Genomic DNA, 17,228 nt, shown 5'->3' on the forward strand with positions numbered 1-17,228 from the left:
ACTCTAAAACAGTATAAAAATTAACACACATAATATGGGATAAGAAACTAAAGGGCCATGCCTTTAATACCTGCAAAGAAATACATCGGGAGATAAAGGCAGATTGATCTATGAGTTCAAGGCCAGCTTGATCTACATAGTGTGTTTTAGGATACCCAGAACTATGTAGAAAGACCCTGTCTAAAAAGGAAGAGGAGGAGGAGGAGAATAAAGAAATAAAAAAGAAAATGCGGGATGAAAAATTATACTCTGTGACTTATTACACATAGAAAAAAAAAAACAAAAAAATCTTCAAAAGTTAAAGTACCTGAAGTTGTCTTTATAATCAGCCCAGTTTTAAGTATGTGAGACCAGAGTATAAAAGTGAATCTAAAGCAGATTGGAGGTGGGGAGGAGGCATCAAGACAGGGTTTCTCTGTGTAGCCTTGGCTGTCCTGAAACTTGCTCTGTAGACCAGGATGGCCTCAGACTCATGAAGATGTGCCTGCCTCTGCCTCCCGAGTGCTGGGATCACCACCACCTGATTCAGAAGCAGATTTTATCTGTGTAACTTGTGCCTAGGTCCAGATCTGCAAGCCAGTGTATACTGAAACCTCATAGCGAAAACATGAAATCACAAACTGAAATTTTTTAGGAATGAGAAACTGTGTTGGTTAGGGTTTCTATTGTTGTACAGAGACACCGTGACCATAGCAACTCTTTTTTTAAACTTTTTATTAATTCTTAGTGAGTTTCACATCATCCACCTCAATCCCACTCGTCTCCCCTTCCCTTTGTATCCTTTCTCTGCCCTTGCAACCTCTTCCCACAAAGAAAATTTTTAAAAAGTAAATAAATAAAGCAAAGCATAGAAAACGTCTTGTCATGGAAGCTGTAGTGTGTCAGTGTGTCTTACCTACAGTGTATCCCTCTGTCCATATATCTTTACTTGCAAATGTTCGTTGTAATGAGTCATTGGTCTGGTTCGAGGCATCTGGCTTCTGCCATAGTCATTAATGGATCCTGATAGGGACTCCTCTAGGTTATCCAGTTGTAGCCCTATGTTTCAGAGATCTTGCAGATTTGGATCTGCAGGACTGGCCCTTTCAAGTGCTCCAGCAGTTCATAGACGAAGTAAATTTTGGGGTGGGCCAACTCCGAGTCATAGATCTGGGCTTGGGTGATAGCTAAGTTGGACAGCCTACCAGCTCTCCTGTATCCACACCACCAGGGTGAGCTATTCAACACTACTCCTGCTAGCTCACCCAATTCTTCAGGAGGGGGCAGGGTCAGCTTTCAAGCTCTCAGGGCCAGCTCACCCTCACTCATGCCTCCAGAGCCAGCTCTATTGTGTTGCCCAGTTGAGGTTCAGGACCCACTCTCCTAAGAACTGCAGCCCCTGAGGAACTAGGACTGCTCTCCTGCTCTAACAGACTCAGGGCTGCCTCACCTGTGCCTCCATCATCAGGGCCAATTCTTCTGTGTTGCCCAGGCCAGGTGGGGGTCTACTCTCCCAAGTGTTATAGCCACTGAGGGGCAGGGCCAGCTCTCTTGCTTATATGACCTTGGAACCAGCTTGACCACAGCAACTCTTCTTATAAAGGAAAACATTTAACTGAGGCTGGCTTACAGTTTCAGAAGTTTAGTCTATTATTATCACGGTGGAAAGCATGAAGGCATGAAGGCAAACATGGTTCTGGAAAAGGTACTGGGAGTTCTACATCTTAATCTGCAAACAGCAAAAGTAACTGTGTGCCACACTGGGCATAGCTTGAACATTTAAGACCTCAAAGCCCACCCCTGCAATGACACACTTCTTCCAATAAGACCATACCTCCTAATAGTGCCACTCCCTATGGGCCTATGGTACCAATTGCATTCAAATTACCATAGAAGCAAATATGGATTTAAAGTTAGAGACAAGGTAAAGGAGTGATGACTTCTTGCTTATGAGTCATTTATCTTCTTTAGGAAGATCACTCCAAGTCCCTGATGTCTGTGGTCTTGGCTACCACGGAAGACTATGTGGATATCTGAGGACCATGCTGCCCTGGGAGGGAGTTGGGGACATGCTGATTTGAGCTGTAACCTGAGGCCATGGGGAGATCTGGATCCATACTGCTGCCATGTGGGTGCTGGGAACCAAGTACAGACCTCTGCAAGATTCAGAATAAGTGCTCTTAACCACTGAGCATCTCTCCAGTCCGTAGTAAGTTATTTTAAAAATCTCTCCAGATATTCTTCTGTAGGGGGAGGTGCTGATTCCCTAATTGATTCTTGGTTGGGTCAATAAAGACAGCAAGAGCCAATTGCTGGGTTAAGGGTAAAGGTGAGACTTCTGGGTCCCAGGAGGAAGAGAGAGGATGGAGGAAAAGCAGGGTCTTTTGCAGCCATGCACTGGAAGAAGCAATAACCATGTAAGGTCTCAGGGTACCTAGGGCCTGCAGCCATGGGTGGTGGCGAGGAGGTTGGTGAGAGCTAGCTGTTAGCTGATAAGATTAGGACTAGAGATTCTGCACCCAGCCATTGTGTTATCTGGCTAGTTTTAAAATAATAATTGGGTCAATTGTTTTTTCATCCCAGAAGCTAGTGTGGGCAGGAGAAAGAGAAGATGGGGCGGTTGATGGTGGCTAAGCAAAGCTAGCCAGAAGGAAGAGGTGGAGCTTGGACAGCAGCTAACTCCTGGCTTTCCTGGGTTGGGGATTGGTTGCGTTCAATCCTGGGCTAGGCCTGAGGGAGCAAAGGGAACCAGGAGAGGTCGGAGCACAGGCCAAGCTCCTGGGAAGGTGCTATCACGTTTTTTAAAATTGCACACAACGTTCTTCCTCCATCTTTCAGGTGGGAAGACTCAGAGAAGAGAGCGAGTTGTCAGTACAGCCACTGTCTGGCCCTAACAGAATCCCTGAAGTAAGGAGATCCATGGAAATTAACAAAATAGCTAGCACCACCAGGATGTGGAAAACTGGTACCCTGTGACAAGTTTTGCAGAAAAAGACACACTTGTGAATTAGATCAGCATAAATTCAAATCTTGCTACTGTACTACGAAGGCCATCTTGCCCACTAGTGTGTGGCCTTGACAAAGACCTCAGTGATAGTAAAGTGAATGGGGGGGGGATCATAACTTTAGTCACTCAAAGTCTCATGTACATTCTTGAACAGAACAGACACAAGATGTCCAGCAGGGAAATAACTAGTTTTGTGTAGTGTTGATGCTTCAGTCTGCTGTTGTCTGGCAGTGCTTCAGATTAACAAACAGGCTGCACCATGCTAGAGTGATACAGCAAGGCAAATCCCAAGACACAGAATTAGAACAGTTGATGACGTGGGTCTGTGGAGAGCAAAGGAGAGACGTGTAGACCTAGGGAGCAAAGCTCTCCAGAATTATAGAACAATCCCTGAGTAGCGTCATTTGGGAACCGTCTGAGAGATTTTCTCAGAATAATTAGAGGTAGTATGAAAAATCCAGGAAAGGCCAAGGCAGAACACCATATACAAAAGAACAGACCCCAGACACCATTTCCTCTAAAGAGGTCATGACATACACGTTTAGCATCGGCATAGGCAAGATTCCAACAGAATGATTGCCACCACTTTCCGCGTGGATGTCCAAAATGCTTGAAGCAAGTCTAAAGTGGGGCACATGCTGTCTGTGGCCATGACCTTCAGCCAGTCAGGGACATACCTCACGCAGGACTCACTGTACTTCAGATCATCTCTTCTTCCAGAGGCTTTGCTGTGGCTTGTTGCGACTAGCTGCGTCCTGATACCACTGCTGCCGCTGGCATTGGTGCTGCTATGGCAGCATAGTGGGAGAGACCAGGGCTACCTGCCCTGCACAGAGAGAAGGATGCAGGTTGGAGAAGGGAGCTGGAGATGATACTAGAATAAAAAATGCATAACCCCATAGATCAGACTGAACGGCAGAGAGAGAGATCTAAGACTTGGCAATACAGCCTGGAGGAAATACTGGAACTAAGTGTACAGGATTTTATAGGCGGTGATAAGCCACAGAGAGAAGAAGGACGTACAGAAGAGGAGAAAGGAGAGCCACCATGGGTTACCTGAGCCTTAAAAATGTGGCCATGTGGGCTTGCCAGTTAAAGCTAAGAATAACACAGATAAAACATAATAAGTAATAATGTGGGTTACAGATAAAAAGGTAGATCCCAACAACATAGAAGATAGTTGCCCAGCTATCGTGCTGCCTAAGACATATTTTAAAATATAAAGGCTATATATGTCTTTCATCCAACAACATAAATGGTCTAAAAGCAGGGAAGAAACCCTACACCAAGATTTTTAAATTTTTGTTTTATTACATATGGCACCCAAAGTAGGGTGCAAATTTCTTGTTGGAATTTCTAAGCCCATATAAAAACACACACAAGCTAGTTATTATAATTATTAGCTATATGGGCAGATCTAACACTATACAAACTTATTCCCTAGCTATAAGACTCCTTCTTCTTTGTGTTTTCTCTGGCCACTTGGTCACATGGCCTCATCACAATGTCCCTGTGTTCTCCTGACTGAGGGACCATCAGCACAATACTGGGCGCAAAGCAGGCCTGTGCTCTATATCAAGCTATGGATCCCTAGGCCAAGTGTCAGGGCACAAGACTGTCTGAAACAAGTCAGGAGTCTGTGGCCACCAGGGACTCTAGGTCCAGAATGTGGCAGCCAGAGGAAGACCACAGCGTATGTATGTGTGGCAGGTTTTCTCAGGTCGTTCCTTACACATCTCTAGACTGCAGACAGTTCTTCAACCCCTCTGTCTCTCAAGCTGACATAAAGGAGGCACGGGGACAAATGGACATTGGTTCTCATTCTAGTCCCACCACTGTGGTTCTGAGTTCCACTTTCTCCCTCACGGTGTCCAGGCACCTCTGCATACCAGGCTGGGCAGATGAAGTAGAGTGCAGAACTGGGGGAGTCTGCAGGATCCTGGTCTGACTGGCAGTGTGGCTGTGTTGGGTGTGTGTGTTGGGGGGTTGGGGAGGGATCTTCTCCCAGGATTTAGTGTTATAGCTCTTTTAGACGGTACTCAGTGATACAGCTCTCTTAGACAACTTTCAATAAAAGTTTGTGCAAGTGCATTATATATTCGTGGTGACCAAGAGCTATATATTAACTCTGGAGAGTGGGGTGGTGTTTTCAGCGTTAATGTAGATCACTGGCTGGAGTTTAAAGTACTAGGAATGCCTCCTTTGCATGGAATGGTACTCCAGTAATCCCAGGTACTTGCTGGGAGGGTTCTTATCTGAAAAGAGGAAGTTGAACTTGTAGGTTTGCCCAGGCGTTCAGGACCTTCCCTAGGTAGAAGGCGGGGCAGTTGGGCTCCTCAGATACGGTCAAAGAAGGGGAAGATCTGCTGGTAAAGGGAGTCCTCTGTTTTGCTCAGAGATCAGAGCAGCTATTCAGCCAGATATGGTGGACTAGGACCTTAAGTAGCAGGGTTCCCCTACATCTCCCTCTTTTCATTTGTAATGGAAAGATCTCCTAATGGTTCTCAGCCTCAATGTTGGGAATGTTTTGATATTGAGCCAAAACCCGATTGGCAGTAATTTTTGTAATACTACTTATCTGCCATTTTTAAAATTGAACAAGGCAGAATGCCAGAAGAGGCAGGGCTCCAGTGGCCAGTGCGGGGCCAAGGAAGGGAAGAAGCTAAGCCATAAGGGAGGTTATGTGCTATGGGATTGGGGTGTTGGGCACAGAGTGTGCTCAGAAATCCTGGCAGAGATCTTTGAGTATTTGTACATTTTGTTCTACCAGGCAGGTTCACTATCATAGAAACAGCATTCCTCCCCCAGTTTAATACAAGTCCTGCCCTGTTGAACACTCATCAAGTCCAGAGCTCTCCGGTTTTGGAGATCAACCCCAACTAGGGAGTTTAATATGTCAAGGGTGTCCGTAGTCTAAATCATCACCTGGTCAAGCTTGTCTTTGCTTTCAGTGTCCTCCCAGCGGCATGGTGTGTTCTTTGGGTTCATAGAAATAAACCTGGGGAACAATCATTATGGGGTGCAAAAGCCTTGGGAAGGGGGTTTAATGTAGTCGTCAGTACTGTTACTACACCAGAGAAAGATAGGGGGTTAGCACATAGAAGTACAATGTTATGGGAACAGGTAGGATGGGATCTTCTTGACAAGGTAAAGGGGGGAGGGGGATGTAGACTCCTGTGGTTTACAAAGCTAGATGTTAATGGGAACAGCAGCCAATAGCTGCTGGAGAGGGAAGCACTGAAGGAGCATTGAGAGGGAGGTGGGGTGGGTGGTTAGAGGAAGGAGACTGGCTGTATGTTGGATGTAACTGTGGCCAGGAAGGGGTGGTTTAGACCTCCTTCAGAGTTTGATTTTCCTGTTGAAGGATGTTAACATGGGTAAAGACTGGTTTGGAGGCAGGGACAAGCTGGCAGGAGATGTGTAGGTCGGCCAAGAGATCAGACTTAAGAACCCAAAGACATGTAAGGATCCCGGTGAAGTCTGATCTCCTCTACCTCCCCAGCATGGCTATTCTGCTCCTTCTCTCCTGTGTTTCCTCTCAGGAATCCTCAAAGTCCCACCTCTATACCCCTGCCTAGCCATTGGCCATTGACTCTTTATTGAGCAGTCAAACAAACAAAAAAAAAAAAAAAAAAAAAGCAAAAAACAACAACTGTTGGCAGGGACCTGCAGTGGACACGCGAATTCCCATGTAAGCACAAATCAAATCCCCAACACACCATCCTACTAGGATAGGGGGAATTATTCGTGGCGCCTGTGCCAATGGACTGAGGTAGGAAAGTATTTGGAGTTTTTGTAAACATTGAATATATTTAGGTGATTAGAGCCATCATTAATTGTATATTAGGGGGTTAGGCATTTGCCTTTTGTTTTATAAGTTGGGCTTTTAGGGTTTGGTGTGTCCTATTATCCTTTGGCCTTGGGGGGTTGTGAGGAATTCCTGTGAACATAATACTTCAATCTCTTTGGCCTGTCCTTCCTGGAAACTGGCAAGATGACTCACAACAGCCATTGGAGTCAAGGAGAGCATGAGCTACAGCCAGGAATAGTTTTCACATCTGCTGAAAGGCCATTTCCACTGACGAGGCCTTATCCTGCTTTATGATACCCATGGGGTCTGGTCTTACGGTGAGCCTGCATACAGGTCATAGGCCTTCCTACTGTCCCCTTAGTTCCAACTGTCATTATTTTCTGCTGCTGTTATATGGTCTTGATTTTCCTTACTTGGCAGATTGAAACTTACACTTTCCCAAGTAATGAGGGCTGCTTAGCCATCTGAGCGACAGCAAGGTGATTGCAGGTGGTGAGGTCTACAACACTCTTGAGGATGAAGGGATGCCTTGGATTCAAGAGACCTGCAACCTCTCTGGGATGCCGCTGCCTTGGGCTGAATGTTTTGTGCTAATCCAGAAGAGAAGCCAAAGCTTCTGGAAGTTGATAGATAATGAAACTGGTGACTTGGGACATGCCTAAACTGGTCATTACTAAATTTTGGCCATTCAAATGCTTTCAATAGCTGAAAGAAGGACTAATGAATTCAATGATGATGATAATGATCATGATAAATTTAGGGACTGAGTAGTAGCAGTAGCAGTAGCAGTAGCAGTAGCAGTAGCAGTAGCAGTAGCAGTAGCAGTAGCAGTAGCAGTAGCAGTAGCAGTAATAAATGTAGGGAGTGAGAGAGGTTTAGTGGTTAAGAGAACTTTTTGCTCATGCAGAAGACCCAGGTTCAGTTACCGGGACCCATGGACGCTCCCAATAATCTATAACTACAGTTTTAGGGCACCTGATGTTTTCCTCTGACCTACACAGGTACCAAGCACACACATGGTGCACATACATACAGGTAAAACACTCATACACATAAAATAGAATAAATAAATCAAAAAACTATGTAATAAACTTAGGAAGATGGTTTTCATCCTTAATTTCTTTTTTTTAAGATTTATTTATTTATTATATATAAGTACACTGTAGCTGTCTTCAGACACACCAGAAGAGGACATCAGATCTCATTATAGATGGTTGTGAGCCACCATGTGGTTGCTGGGATTTGAACTCAGGACCTCTGGAAGAGCAGTCAGTGCTCTTAACCACTGAGCCATCTCTCCAAACCCTCATCCTTAATTTCTATCTTTGCTTCTTTAAATTCAAAGCAGGTATTCTTTTTACTGCTGTAAAATAGATGTGGGGTTTTTGTTTGTTCATTTGTTTGTTTGTGTTTTGTTTGGTTGCCTTTTTGTTTTGTTTTGTCTTTATCATCAAAACCCAAAACTTGGCACTAGAGAGATAACTCAGTGATTAAACCACTTTTAACACCCACTCCAGAGGACCCAATATCATCTTTTGGCTTCTGCAATCTCCTGCACTCACAGATGCATCCCCAGCATACATACAGACACACACACACACACAGACACACACACACACACACACACACTCACACACACACACAGACACAAACACACACACACTCACACAACACACACAAACACAAACACACACACACTCACACACACAGACACACACACAGACACAAACACACACACACACTCACACACACAAACACAAACACACACTCACACAACACACACAAACACAAACACAAACACACACATACACACACACAGACAGACACAAACACAAACACACACATACACACACACAGACACAAACACACACACAAACACAAACACACACATACACAAACACACACACACAGACACACAGACACAGACACAAACACAAACACACACATACACAAACACAAACACACACACAAACACACACACAAACACACACACACTCACACAACACACACAAACACACACACACTCACACAACACACACAAACACAAACACACACACTCACACACAAACACAAACACACACACACATACACACACACAGACACACACACAGACACATACACAAACACAAACACACACACTCACATACACACACAGACACATACACAAACACAAACACACACACTCACACACACACACTCACACAACACACACAAACACAAACACACACACACTCACATACACACACATACACACACATACACACACACACTCACACACACACAGACACAAACACAAACACAAACACACACACAGACACATACACAAACACACACACACACACACACATATATATATATATATATATATATATATATAGAGAGAGAGAGAGAGAGAGAGAGAGAGAGAGAGAGTTAAAAATAAACCTTAGGGGAAAAGTCAATGCAAACATGCCTTTGTCTCAGAGCTTTTATTCACAGAAGCACAGTCGTGTGCTTGCTCTGAATTTCAGAGGATGACTTTGAGCTGTGGGACACTGTGTACACACTGTCGCAGTCACATGAGACAATCCTAATTAGGCACTGTGACGGTTTGACTGAGAATGGCCCCGAATGGCTTATATGTTTGAATATATGGCTCCCAATTGGTGGGCTGTTTAGAAAGAACGGAAGTGTAGCCTTGCTGGAGAGTATGTGACCAGGGGTGAACTTTGAGGTGTCGAAGCCCATCTTGTTCATTCTCCCTGTCTTCATCTTGTGGATAAGATGTGAGCTCTCAGCTGCTGCTCTATACCATGCCTGCCTGCCACCATGCCTCCTGCCATGATGATCAAGGACCCACCCTCTGAAACTGTAAGCCATCCCCCGACTAAATGCCCTCCTTTATAAGTTGTCTTGGTCATCATGTCTCTTCACAGCAACAGAACAATAACTAAGAGGTGTTATCAAAGCATCCTTTAAAATCTACCTTTGCTTTTCAAAGAGGGTTACACCTCGCCAGAAATACCAGCAGAGGCAGCAATGACCACAGTACTTTGCAGTTTTAGTATTTTCCTTGCTGGAACAGAACTGTTCTTGTCCAAGGTTCGATAACCCTGGTGCTAGACAGAGTTTGTTTGGCTCTGCACCCCTAAGCTTTGAGTCAGGGTTCCTATGTTACTTCCTTATTTTTGTGAGAACAGCTATTTAAAAAAAAAAAAAAGCACCTTAAGAAAGGAAGGGCTTATTTTGGCTCACTGTTTGAAGTGAAGCCGTCCCAGTGGGAATCCGTGGTAGCTGTGGCAGAAGGCAGGTGTGTCTACAGTCAGGAAGCAGAGAGGTGTGCCCCAGCCTGCTGTCTCTGTGTTTCCTTTTCACTCAGTCAATGGGGATCATGCTTCCTCAGTTTAGGATGCATCTTCTCTCCTCAAGGAAATCTCTCTGGAAACAAACTCACAGACATACCTAAATGTGTCTCCTAGGTGATTTCAAATCTAGGAAGGTTAACTCTGCAGTACCCACACAGGTACTTTAAGAAATGGTTAGATGAAGAACTACTTTAAATTCCTGTAGAACTCTCAGAGATGTACATTCATTGTGCTTCTTATACAAACTTAACCAAATCTGCCAGGAATCCATTTTTTGGCTCAATTTCAAGAATCTCCTCTTGCACAGCTTTCTGGCATGGTTTCACCCTGTAGCCCCTTCTCTCAACCACCCCCAGGTCTTCCTTCTCCGTTATTTCTCTTAGCCAGTTTTAAGGTACATATATCTTCTTTTATGGTCTTCTGTAAATATTTTAACAAGTGGGGGGTTATAAAAACTAGCTATGCTTCGTGCACAACGTTCTTCCCAGTCTGCTACCTCAAATGCCCACATAATCTTTCTGACCTTGGCATTTCTTCAGATGATGGTATCCACTTAATTGCAAAGCACCTTACCAAAGGCCTACCCCAAATGTCACACTGTCCTGCCCAAAGACCTTCTGTCCCGTTTCCGCCCCTCTAAAAAGCAAATCTTAGTCAAACGTACTACAGCTCTGAGTCACTGAGGGTGCCTTCTCTTTCATTAGCAACTGCTGACTCAGTCACAGTACACCTTCCGGCTCTGAAAGCCCCAGCCCAGCCTAGACCAGTGCAGGGCAGCTGCTGTGGGCAGGCTGGGCACCGCAGCTCGTGAGTCACTCCTTAGCTTCCTTCACGCGGATTTGCAGATTTGCTTCATTCTAAGCATCATGAGTTGAACCTAAGCATCAGTGAAACCTAACGTCTGTGCCCCTTTCCATGCCACAGGAAAACTCCATCCCCTCGGAATTTATAGCTGCAGTCATAGTACCTGTCAATCATGAAGAGAGCTTTATTTCAAAAGATACTCAAGAATCAACAGGGGAAAACTTTTAGATTTTGAAAACCCTATAGGGAAGGAGAAGAAAGAGATGGGCATTTCTTGAACCTTGACCTTGTGCTAGGCTGTACATCTAGAATTTGGCAAATTGCTTTTTTTTCTTTTTTTCTTTTCTTTTTTTCGGAGCTGGGGACCGAACCCAGGGCCTTGTGCTGCTTTTTTTTTTTTTTTAAACTGTTTCTAGTCTTCCTCTGAGCAGGGCATATTTATGTCCAATTTCCAGATGAGAAAACGGGACCAGAAGAGATGACAAAGGACTTGTTCAAGTTGTTTGACACTTACTTAACCGTTTGCTGCTGCTATAACAGAATACCACAGCCTGGCTCGTTTGTAAACAACAGCTGTGTAGTGATAAAGACCAAAACGCATGCAGGTGTGGTTTCTGGTAAGGGTCAAATGTTGGCTTCAACAGTGCAGCTTGGAATACCCCACCCTCCAGAGATGGAAAATGCTACTCTTCATGTGGCAATAGAAAGGAAGAGGGTCCATGGGAGTCCACATGGGTCCACAGAGCTGCATGAATCAGTGTTCCCTTCTTTGTGACTCAAACACTTCCCAGTTCCACCGCACTGGGGATTGTTTCAAAATACATCTTAGAGGGAAACTCAAGCCATAGCCACCACTAAGTGAGGGAATCCGGAATTCTAGCCCGGTAGACTAGATAATGGGACCATCTCATGTCCATGTGCTCAAAGGCCACGTGTAGTGGCTCATGCCTGTAATCCCAGCATTTGTAAGAGCAAGGCTGGTCCTTCAAGGGTAGCCAGGATTACACAGTAAGTACATGGCCAGCCTGAGCTACATGGTGAGATCCTGTCTAGAAAGAAGGAAGGAAAGAAGGAATGTAATCATATATACAATAAATAAATTTAAAAAAAAGAAAGAAGGAAGGAAAGAAGGAAGGAAGGAAGGAAGGAAAGAAAGAAAAGAACTAATAAATAGCCACTCATGGTAGCACATGCCTTTAACCCCAGCACTTTGGGAGGCAAAAGGTGACAGATCTCTGTGAGTTCAAGGACAGTACAAAGCCAAGATTATATTATACTCTGTGTGTATGTGTGTATTACATACTATATTTTATAGTGTACATAATTTATTATACTATAACATAATAATTTATATTATATTTATTATATATTGTCCAGGAATCCTATGTGTACAGGCTTCTATAGTGAAGACCCATAAAGGAACTCTATGTCAGAGGACCTGGATTCAGGTCCCAGCCCTGTCGCTTGGCCCAGTTGCATAACTTCACGAAGCACCTGTTTCATCACCTATGAAATACTCATGACTGTTGGAAGGAGAAAATTAACCGGACGCAGAATGATGAGCAGTAAACAAGTGTTAGCTATCACTATCCAACTGTAGCCTTACTTTCTCACTATTTCATTACAGCATCCATACTTCATGACCGAACAGCAGTGCTTTTATTTCCCCTGTTATTTGGAAACCCTTCACATGGAATGGTAGATATGATCACAGAGTCATCTTTAGAATCACTGAGTTTTAAAACATATTGATGCTCCAACCCCTGGAGGCTTTGATTCATTTGGTTTGGGAAGTAAGCTCAACATGGTTACTGGATGGTCTTAGTGGCTCTTGGTGTGTCCTTGAAGCAGCAGTGTCAATTACCCGGGGCCTCAAATCCCCAGGCCCCACCCTAGACCAACCTAACAGGATACCTAGGAGTATGTGTGCATTTGACAGCCACCAAGATCTGAGAACTGTTGTTGTAAGGGAAGGCAGGGTGCTATGAGAGTGCATCATCTCAAATACGAGGCCCAAAGACAGACAGCCCCGACAGAGGTATTGATCATAGAGGGTAGCATAGCTCCAGTGTGCCCGGTTCCCCCCGAGCCAGGATATGTAGGTTCTCCATCACTCTAACCTGGGCTAGCTCCAAGGAAAGTCATATTTGCAGCATAACCCTCTCTGTTAAATGTTGAAGCACATCACATTAAGACTACCAAAAACATTTCAATGAGGAGGGTCATAAAGCCAGGAGCCCATGATACTGAATTCCCCTGTGTCCCTCAAGTTCCCCCAGAAAGGCCATGGCTCCTGATATGCCTTCACTTGGATTAGCTCCACCACGGGCCTCAAGGCGTTGAGCTTGCCTACCTTATTCTCTGTAAAGCTGCCGTAGACATGTTTTGTGTTTCTTAATATAAAACCTTAACATAATAAAATCTGCCAGGAATCCATTTTTTGTTCTGCCAAGATTAGGTAGTCAAGGTGACCTCAAAATAATCCTTGAATGTCTGCAGAAGCATGTTACAGAAGCCAAGCCTTCAGCAGTTAGTCACATCGTAACAAACAGACGGGGTACATTTCTGGGTGGGGTCAGGGACTCAGGGTTGTCAGGAACTTATCATCCAAAAACTTGAGTCAGACAGGCCGTTCTTACCAGATCTTGATACCAAGATGGATGCCTAGCACAAAATGGAGTTGTTTGAGTCACCACAGATGGTCTGGGCCCCTGAATAGAGTGTGCAGTGGGCATATACTACCTCTTATTGTCAGCATCGAAGGATCAGAGGAAATTAAAACCTGCTCTTAACATCCTATCACAGATCAGAATTTGCCTTGTTCTCTTTTTGTCTTGCCAAGGCTTAGTTAGTTAATTAGTTAGTTAGTTGGTTAGTTAGTTAATTTTTGCTAAAGTTTTGAGTCAGGGTTTCACCCCTATCCCAGGTTCATCTTGGAAATCCCTGGGTAGCCCAAGCTGACCTTGAACACTTGCCAACATTGAGTTTAACGCTTCTCTTACCCTGGACTCAGGCCCCTCTGGATTCATCTATCCCAACTTTGTCCGCTTCTCCTCCCTGATTACTTGACTTTTTCTGCTTCTTCCTTATCTTTATTCTCTGTTCTGGGTCTTTGACTCTTGTTTTGATGATTTCATGGCTTGTTCCCTTGCTAAAAGGCAATGCAAAGTTATCTAGGAGTAAATAGTTAAACCTTATAAAGTTTTAGTGTAGGTTTCCTAACGGGTGTTTACATGTAGCCCCAGTAGGAAAACAGGAATCCTTTTCCTGTGGGCATTTAAAACAGTAACAAAGTAACAAAACACAGGCTGCATTCATTCCACTAGAGACTACATTGGCATCGCTCTACGATCAGACAAAGGATAGATTGTGTAGAGAGACATCTCTTCATAAATTCCATAACATCTGGAGACACAACCAAGGCAAAGCTTAATGCAAATATTATTTTCCAAAGAGAGAAACTGGATGGAAGAGGTTGGCAGGAGGGAGTCCCTGTGCTGAAGAGCAGGACGCCATGGGGAGCTTTCTCCATAAGAAAGAGAAATGGGTACTGACCCTCTGAGAGTGTTGGCATGCCATCTGAGGTCAGGCAGAGCCATGCAAGGTCACATAGAAGGGACAAAGTGTCCTTACAGCCTGTATGCATCAACTGGGTATAGTCTGGCGGGAGTCCAGCCCCTTAGAGCCCCGGGAGACCTGATTCTAAATGCTTCTGTAGCTAGTAACATCCAATTACACCCAACTGCCTTGAATCTTTATTCTGTCACACTACTATCATGTTTTCCCGAAATGAGCCTTAAAAGCAGGGATGTTTTATGATGACCCAGCTGCCTTGTTGTGAAGGAAAAGCAGCCTCATGTATGTGCACGCCTGCTGGCAGCTACTACGTTCAGTCACTGACAACCCAAAATGGTTGGGCTGGCTGCAATAGTCTGGGCTGATCATAACAAGAACACAAACTTGGAAATACCTAAAGTGGGACCCTGGACCTGCTTGGGAGAGAGACATGGAAAGTGAGGAGAAGGTGAACCCTTCAGTGCTAGGTGAGGCTAGGGTGACCGTAGACAGAGGGGAGATTTTTTTCAAGGAAGAGACTCCACCCAAAGAGACTAGCTCTGGCGGGGGAGAGGGGTGACCCTAACAGAAGGTTGGGTTTGGACGAGCAGAATGTGTGGTAGCCAATCTTGGTTAATCACCTGATGGGATTAAGGTGGGAAGACCCTCCCTGCGTGTGAGAGGCACCATCTTATGGGTATTCAATCCTGGAATGAGTGAAGAGGAGGAACCGTGTGCTGCAGACCCCTTCTATCTCTGCCATGAATTCAATGTGACCAGCTACCTCACACCTCACAGCTGAGAGACGAGGCTCTAGTTCATTTTGAGACAGGGTCTCTCTTTATCATGCTGGGGTGGACTGGAACTCACTCTATAGACCAAGCTGACCTTGAACTCACAGAGTCCACCTGCCTCTGATTCTCAAGTGATGGTGCACAGGGCACCACACCCATAAATAGGCCTTGATTTCTCCCTCACCATGATGGATTAACCCCTCAAACTGTAAGCCAAATAAACCCTCTCCTCAAACTGCTTTAGGTTGAGTATTTTATCCCAGCGAAGAAAAAGTAACCAAACTAACCAGCCATTATGAAACACACACACACACACACACACACACACACACACACACACACAAACCAAACAAAAAACCTGTGAAAGTTCCCATGCCACCCCATGCAGAGGGAGGCTTGGGTATCCATATTTGGAAGCCTCTGGAAAAGGCAGGCAGACTTCTGCTTTCCAAAAGGCAGAGGAGGGACAGACCACTCAGGTGGGAAGATCAGGCAGAATGATGCTTCCAGCCAGGTAATGAGCCATCTACCCTTTTTCTGCTTAGTCAGAGCCCATAGAGAGGGCCAAACAGAAGTCCTTCAGTGACTGCCAGGCAGCATGGCATAAAATGGTGACTGAGTCACAACTGCCTGAGGGGTCATGGCCAGACCTTCCCAGGCTTGCTAATCTCAAGTCAGCACAGAGATTCTCTCTGATCTCCTTGGAGCAGTGAGTTTTAGGGAACTGTCACGGAGCACTAGGAACAAAAGGAACCTCAGACATGGTGTCTCCGATGTTCTACCTCCAACCTTCTCCAATATGTGACCTCTCAGGCTGTTTGGCCTAGCTCCACCAGTCCTGGTCACGTTCAGAGCTAAGGTTTCCTTTCTGCCTACACCCTCCTAGGCCCTGGAAAGGTGCTCCAGTTTCCACAGACACTTCCTGCTACTTTCATCTCCGTTCTTTGAGGTAGCGTTCTTGGCTTACCAGCAAGAGCTGTAGATCATTTACGCAGGAAAACAGCACTTCCTGTTTCTGGCCTCCAATGTTATTCAACATGGCGACCCTTGCTGAGATTTGACAAACTCCTCCCAGGTTCTTTCCAGTGCCAGTACAAGGAGTCCAAAATCATCTTCAAATCCCCCTTTAATTCTGGAGGCTGTCACCCTCTGAGTCTGAGGCCTCAGTTCGAAGCTGACTCAGCTGCAGAAAGCTGGATCAGGGCCTGCCTGACTGCCCTCACAGGAAGGTGCAGAACACAGCCTCAGGAATGCCAGGCCGTCTGCCAAGGGCTCCTTTCTTTTTCATGATCTAGTTTCTTAGTTCCTCTTCTCCCAATCTTGAACTGCACCCAACAGTCCCCTGAGGGTGGTGCTGGAGGCGGGGAACTGAACTGTGTCTCCTGTCAGGTATCCCTTCTGACAGTTCCTCCCACAGCTGGGCCTGCTTGGTCAGACCAGCCCTAGGTCATTCGGCGTGACCCTGAGCAGGGGTAGTGCCCATCGGTGGCTGTCACCTCTGACCCTTGAGGATGATTGGCAGTGTTTAGGATGCCATCTACCTGGCTCACCTTCCTAGGCCTCTTGCTGAAGCTCCTCCACCTGCCTCAGGCCTGGCTCTGCTTTGCCACCAACTCCTTCCTCCCACAACTTTTTTGACTCCTTCTTTTAAAAAAAATAATAATAATGAAATGGGTCTGGAGAAATAGTTCAATGGTTCCCAGCACCCTCATGGTAGCTCACAGCCATCTATAACTCCAGTTTCAAGGGTTCTGATATCTTTTGGCCTCCAAGGGACTGCAAACATGTGGTGCACAGCCGTATATGCGCACAAAACACGCACACATTTTTTATCTAGAAACTCAAGGGCTGGAGAGATGACTCAGTGGTTAAGAGCACTGACCGTTCTTCCAGAGGTCCTGAGTTCAAATCCTAGCAACCACAGGGTGGCTCAC

The 17,228-nt window shown here is 45.2% G+C and overlaps 1 long non-coding RNA gene across 3 annotated transcripts in view; it reads right to left on the reverse strand.

Annotated features, from left to right (window-relative positions):
• LOC147996288 (uncharacterized) overlaps positions 1-16,638 on the reverse strand; it is a 42,224-nt gene extending 25,586 nt beyond the window's left edge. For 2 of the 3 annotated variants that reach the window (XR_015675357.1, XR_015675354.1), the window contains exon 1: positions 16,262-16,638. This is a non-coding gene — a long non-coding RNA (uncharacterized LOC147996288). Of the gene's footprint in view, positions 1-3,663; positions 3,758-16,261 lie in introns of those variants that run through there. The other variant, XR_015675360.1, reaches the window with a different exon arrangement.
• Positions 16,639-17,228: the final 590 nt, after the last annotated feature.

Source organism: Rattus norvegicus, chromosome 2, assembly GCF_021556685.1.
Source record: "Rattus norvegicus strain SHRSP/BbbUtx chromosome 2, alternate assembly SHRSP_T2T, whole genome shotgun sequence".
NCBI classification, from domain to species: Eukaryota; Metazoa; Chordata; class Mammalia; order Rodentia; family Muridae; genus Rattus; species Rattus norvegicus.